The 6,932-nt window shown below is 49.6% G+C and overlaps 1 long non-coding RNA gene across 1 annotated transcript in view; it reads left to right on the top strand.

The window, feature by feature from the left end:
- Positions 1-4,251, top strand: part of LOC115031724 — a 9,359-nt gene extending 5,108 nt beyond the window's left edge. The window contains exon 2 of the long non-coding RNA XR_003837373.1: positions 2,398-4,251. This is a non-coding gene — a long non-coding RNA (uncharacterized LOC115031724). The remainder of the gene's footprint in view (positions 1-2,397) is intronic.
- The last annotated feature ends 2,681 nt before the right edge of the window (positions 4,252-6,932 follow it).

Raw genomic sequence — 6,932 nt, 5'->3', positions numbered from 1 at the left:
GGGTATTCCAAAGAGAAGTAGAGGGGCGAATATGGCCCATCTGTAACTGTTCTTGAACTAATTCTTTAGCAGCCTGTAATTTCTCTGAGGGCAAAGGCCACTGAGGAACCCATACTGGATCCTCAGTCTTCCAAGTAATGGGGATGGCCTCCTCAGTGGCCCCTAGGAAAAGCCCAGTCCAGCACGACCTTTCTTCAAACTCACAGGAATAGGGGACTTCCTGCCCTGCAATCGAGGCCCTAATCCTTTTCCAGAATTATGATATCCATAATTCTGCATAATTTGTTGAGCTTGTTGGCTATTAGGCAACTCATTTGTCAATTTATATCCCATTTCTTGCATCAGGTCCCGTCCCCAAAGGGAGATCGGAACAGGGAGCACATAAGGCTGAAAACAACCGGAATGGCCCTCCTGGTCCTTCCAACTGAGTCGGCGTGAGCTCACTTCGGGCATTTGGGCATAGCCCAGGCCTCTCAGGGTTTGTTCTGACTGCTGACATAGCCAAGCTGATGGCCAGTCCTTTANGCTAATTATGCTTTGGTCAGTGCCAGTATCAAGCAATCCTGAAATAGCTTTTCCCTCTTCCTGCAATACAAGTAGAGGTCTCTCATCAAGGTCCATGGAGTAGTAAATTGAAGTGGCTCCTGTAGAACCAAATCCTCTATTCCCTCTTTCTTTATCATTAGCTGGAAACTTGGAAAGACAACTTGGCAATAAGAGGAGCTGTGCAATACAATCGCCAGGGGAAATGGCTACAATTCCCCGTGTTGAGGAAACCATAATTTTGACCTGTCCAGTATAATCTGAATCTATCACTCCAGGGTGTACAACCAACCCTTGAAGGGTCACGGAGCTACGGCCCAGCAGGAGTCCTACAGTATTAGGTGGCAGTGGCCCTTTAAAATCAGACTCGACCAACCGCACCCCCATCCGAGGTGTTAATATGAGTCTGGCGGTGGAACAGTGGTTGAGCCCTGCACTCCCTCTTGTTGCTCTCCGGGGCTGTTCCACTGCATTGGCATTCTCAGGTTGGGCCACCTCTCGGAAACTGCCCCATATATTTGAGGGCCCTGGGGTCGGGGCCCCGCCGTCTGTTTTTTGGACGGGACGAGCCCCGCTGTGAGGAATAGGCTGTCCATTGATATCTTTCACGTAGCGACACTCATTAGCCCAATGATTTCCTTTCTTACATTTGGGACATAAGCCAGGGCATGGCCTAGAAGCACTTCCTGCTCCCGCCTGCTGAGGGCACTGTCTCTTCATATGACCTGGTTGACCGCATGGAAAGCATCCAGTGCTTCCGGCATCACCCTTTCCTCTTGAAACCTGGGCTACAGCAGCAGCTAAGCCAGCATTAGTCAAGGGTCCTCCAAGCTCTCTGCACACCTTCATCCAGACCTCCAATCCTCTATTCTTATAAGGAATAATAGCTTGTCTACACTCCTTGGTGCACTGCTCAAAAATCAACTGTTTTACAAGTGGCATGGCTGTGTCGGGATCCCCAAAAATCTTGCCTGCAACTTCCACAATTCTAGCCACAACGTCTGCAAACGACTCAGTAGGGCCTTGCAAGATCTTCGTTAAGTTGCCGCTGACTTCTCTGTTGGGGAGCACCTTCCAGGCTTTGGTACACACCTTACTAATTTGCTCATAAGCTTGAATAATTGGTTTGGGCTGCAGCAAACCTCCCTTGCCCCAGTAACATATCTTGATCCCAAGCGGCCCGCCCTGCCCCAGCATTCTGAGCTGCTTGCTCACCAGCAAATTCTATGAAAAATGCTTTCCAATCCAGATACTGACCCGGGGATAGGCAAGCATGAGCGAGGTGCTCCACCTGGTGCCAAAGGCTGAACCTTCACTCTCACTTTTTCGAGACTGTCTGCAAGGCTTTCTAAATCATCCTCGGACAGGTCCCCCTCGCTAGAGCTACTTTCTACATCAGACTCCTGTGATCTCTCCTCTCTTACTTGGTTCAAAGCCTCATTCACTTTCTGCAACTCAGCCCCGACCTTTTCCCTGTCCTTAATACAGTTACGTACTAACTTCCATACCGGAAGCACCCCCTTGACGAGGACCCCTTACTCCTCAGCAAACTTCAGATCCTTCCCTAATTTCTCCCAACTAGGCCCTGGAAGATGCCCTGACACAGGGAACCACGGAGCCACCTGATCAACTGCCTTTAGAAAGTTTTCTAACGTCTCCTTTTTCAGCCTGATTCCTTTTACTTTCAGCAAATCCTTTTAATGCCTGGCAAACGGACTGCCCTGATGTTGTGTTACCCATAACTGTTTTATCTTCATCGTCCCTAACCGGGAACCTTATTGTCTCTAACCGAGAACTTGAATGTCCCACTTACCTCAATAGTCCCTAATCCGGGAACCTTATTGTCTCTAACAGAGAAGTTGAATCGTCCCACTTACCTGGGAGCTTTCCAGCCAGCTACCCTGACCTCTTGAAGTTCTGGACCCACAGCGCTCTTGTAAAGCAGACATCCCCGTACAGGTTCCACCACTTGTTGCATCCACCCTGAGCAGCAGGAAAGACGCAACACCATGTTGTCCTTCTTCAAGCAGGTTTATTCAGGAACACTTCGCATAGGAACGGGAATCCGCCAAACAACCCCCGGTGCGCCTTAAATACCCTACTGACTCCTCCCAATCACCCCAGTCACTTAACGGCAGTCCATTGGTTCACAGCAAGTGACGTCAGCTTGACACCTCAGGCGAGCTGACGAGGCATGGCATCTGCGCAGTGCAGGCGGCTGGGATGTGGCTAAGTCTGAGGTAATGAGGAAGTCAGGCGCAGGTCATAAGACCTGGCAGACGTCCTGGGCTCCATCTTGGGGCAGCAGCCGCACCTGCTCCTCACAAGGAACCAGTCCAGATGACTGCAAGCATCAGGTCCTAAGCATTAGATTTAGAATACCAAAAGAAGATTCAGTGGAGGACATGCCTTTACACTTCACGCAAAGACCATTCCCTGAATGTGTCTGATGCTGTTTTGTGTCACCACTGTTGCAGGTCTACTCTGCCAGGAAGACAGAACATTCCAAGCTCAGAGAGAACCAACCTGGTTCCAGGAAAAAAAACCACTGTTTCCAGGAAAGCATTGGGAACAAAGGGACAAGGTAGAGAGGCTAAAGGAAAGCAAAGAGGGGACACGAAGAGGCAAAGAGGGCATCGGAGGAGAGAGCTGGAGCCAAAGGCAGAGGTGAAGGCTCACTGAAAAAGACGACCAGACCACAACAGGCCATCACCAAGACAGCTCTCCCACCCGCTAGAACCACTGGAGAGCCCTTCCCTGAACCTCTGCTTCTGTGGTGCCCCGCAGATGGGGACAACTCCTCCCTCCAGACAATACTTCTCTAGTCTCCACCCATCCTCTGACCCCAGCCCACTCACCCAAGCAATATACAGATTTGCCCCAGAAAGGCCCTCCTAGTCTCCTCAGCTCCCAGGCCTCAGGTGCTGGCTCCTCCCCACCACCTGCCTTCCCTCCCAGACCTCTCCTAACCCCACTTCTGCCCTGGGTTCTTTTATTAAGGAGGAGGGGTAAGAGGAGAAGTCTTGAGGACCAGGAAGAAAGAAGAGGTGGCAGGCAGGCAGGAACATTCTCTCCAATCCCCTCCTTTCTGAGCCCTCATGCACTAGAAGACCAGTCCTCAGCCCAGGGTGGAGCTGCTCTCCATAGCTGTTGGCTTACACACCTCCTGTGAGCATCCTTGAGATGGCCTCCCAGCAGGCCAGGCTCCCGGCACTTCCCTCCTAGGGTGCTGGAGCCTTGTTCTGCCAGCTGAACTTTGCAAGTTAGCTCTGAGACACTGAGCCTTACGGATTAGGACGGGACAAACCTTCCTCAGTCGCCATAGTAGACATTTTAGCTGTGCAACTACAGCGTTCCTCCAGGAGTCCTGAAGCCACGTGTGCAGATCCACACAGAAACCGATGTGTCTGTGTTTATTGCCCGACTGTCCGTTATTGCTCCAAGTAGAAACAAGATGCCAAGAGGCTGAAGAAAGAGACTCTTCCTCAGTGCAGTGGAGGACCATCAGCTGTGATCAGTGAGCTGATGGCAGGGAGACCACGATCCTCTTCTCAGGGGCCTGTCCACTTAACGATTTTGTGTTGGGATTTTTGCTTGTTTGTTTTGTTTTCAGAGACGAGTTCTCACTCTGTAGCCCAGGCTGAACTCAAACTTGTTATGATCCCCCTGTCTCCGCCTCTTGATTGATTAAAATTTTGTGTCACTTTGCCAGGCCCCATTGGGGTGTTTCTAATGATGGGCTGCTACAAAACCTGTTGCCTGAGAGACCTCTCATCCCTCATACAACCAATCTGTCAAAGGGTGAAGTTTATGCAGTGTGACTATCTGTCTAAGGTCACAATGTTCAGGAACACAGTCCACTTGCCCCTGAACAACTATAAATTACACAAAGTGGTCCAGATTTTGCTATTATGGTTTTCCTGTCTCTATGATGAAGGCACTGAGGCCCTCAGCCAGGGGTCTCTTCACAATAACCTATGTCCACACTGTTCTGCCTTTCTGTTTGCCCTTCTGGGCCAGTCAGTGCCCGAGCTCTTCAGACTCTATACTCAGACTTAATGTCTCATAGAGCTGTGAAGCCCAGGGTGTCCTCTGTGCCCTCCCTGAGTGTGTAGGCAAGGACCTGTATAACTCCTGTCCACTGACATTCTAATGTCCTTACACGGGTGGATCTTTCCTCCATAAACCAAGGCAGATCAGTTATTTCCAAAGTTTGTTTCATCTCTGCTCAGTGGTCCCTCAAGGGCACGTGGGATGCTTTCTTGTGGTCTCTTTTGTCTCTTTCTGGGTCTGACATCTAGTTACAGGGAAGACAAACTGAGCAGAGACAGACCCTGAGGGTGGGCAGTGCCATCCCGTAGACTTACAGCTTGGGTGGAAGAAAGAGAAAAGGTAAGACGAGCAGTCAGGACAAGCAAGTTCACCCCCAACCCCTGCTCTGCCTGTGTGTGTGTGTGTGTGTGTGTGTGTGTGTGTGTGTGTGTCTGTCCTGGCTGTCATGCTGTGCACTGCCCTGTTCTTTACCATCTGCCTGCTCTGAGCACTGCAATCTCTCAACTGTAAGTGAATCTTTTTTCCCTGAACTTGTTTTTCTCAGTATTTTGAAAAGTCCAACTAAGGTCAGTTCCACTGGGGGTGGAAAGACCTTGCCCTTCCTGATACAGCAGCTCAGTGTCCCCAGCTTGCCTGAGCCTTTGCACACGGTCCATCACAGGATCCCATTTTTTCCCACTCAAAGGATGAGTCTGCATTTCGCTTCTAGCCTCGGCTACAGGAGGTAAGGGTCTCCTCACAGCATATTTAGAAGCAAATGAATGGTTCTAACTACTCTGTCTTTTTTTTTTTTTTTTTTTGGTTTTTCGAGACAGGCTTTCTCTGTGTAGCCCTGGCTGTCCTGGAACTCACTTTGTAGACCAGGCTGGCCTCAAACTCAGAAATCCGCCTGCCTCTGCCTCCCGAGTGCTGGGATTGCACCACCATGCCCCGGCTTGTGTGCATCTTCTTTTTTTTTTTTAAATAATTTTTTAAAGATTTATTTATTTATCATATGTAAGACACTATAGTTGTCTTCAGACACACCAGAAGAGGGCGTCAGATCTCATTACGGATGGTTGTGAGCCACCATGTGGTTGCTGGGATTTGAACTCAGGACCTCTGGAAGAGCAGTCAGTGCTCTTACCCGCTGAGCCATCTCACCAGCCCTCCTGTGCATCTTCTTTTTTTTTTTGGTTTTTCGAGACAGGGTTTCTCTGTGTAGCCCTGGCTGTCCTGGCACTCACTTTGTAGACCAGGCTGGCCTCGAACTCAGAAATCCGCCTGCCTCTGCCTCCCGAGTGCTGGGATTAAAGGCGTGTGCCACCACGCCCGGCCCTGTGCATCTTCTTAAGGGGCACTAATGTTCTGGCTTCATTGTGCACACCTGTAATCCTGGTACTCCCTGGGCTGAGGAGGGGTTTGAGTTTTAGGGCTACATAGGGAGATCCTGTCTCAAAAAAGCAAAGCAAATCAAAGCAAAACAAAAAAAAACTGTGTAAAGATACCCATAAGCAAGCAAATAAATACATTATTCCCACTCACAACTAACGCAGGAGGCTTTATGCCTACTGCCTCCCAAAGACCTACCTCCTGGCACTATTATACTGGGGATTAGGAGTTTAGCATCTTAATTTGGGGGTGGGATACACATATTCATTCCATAACAGAAGTTATATGAATTAAATCTTTTAAAAATATTTTAAACTTACATGTGTGAGTGTTTAGCCTGCACGTACATATTTGTGCCACCTGGGGCAGTGACTTTGATGGCCGGAAGAGTGTCCTAGTCATAAACCCCTCAGAACTGGAGTTACAGATGGTTGTGAGCCAGCATGTGGGTACTGGGAACTGAATCCAAGTCCCCTGCAAGAGCAGGAAGTGCTGTTAATTGCTGAGCCATCTCTCTAATCTCCCACTGCTTTTGAGACAGGGTCTCCTGTAGCTCAGGCTGGCCTTAAAGTCAGTGTATAGCTGATGACCTTAAATATTTGACTCTCCTCTACCTCCCGAATGCTGGGATTGTAGGCATATGTCACCAAGTTTGTGCAATGGCACATATGCCACCATGTATGTGCATTGGCATGTATGCCACCTTGTATGTGCAATGGCGGAAACTGAATCCAGGGTTCCTGAATGCCAGGTAAGCATTCTTCTGACTGAGCCCCATCTTCAGCTCTTCTATATGAATCACACTTCAAGAAAGCTATCACATGCCGGGCGTGGTGGCACACGCCTTTAATCCCAGCGCTCGGGAGGCAGAGGCAGGCGATTTCTGAGTTCGAGGCCAGCCTGGTCTACAAAGTGAGTTCCAGGACAGCCAGGGCTACACAGAGAAACCCTGTCTCAAAAAAACA

The sequence above is a fragment of the Mus caroli genome, chromosome 8 (assembly GCF_900094665.2).
Source record: "Mus caroli chromosome 8, CAROLI_EIJ_v1.1, whole genome shotgun sequence".
NCBI classification, from domain to species: domain Eukaryota; kingdom Metazoa; phylum Chordata; class Mammalia; order Rodentia; family Muridae; genus Mus; species Mus caroli.
Note: the sequence above shows the minus strand (reverse complement) of the source record. Positions and strands in the feature narration are given on the sequence as shown.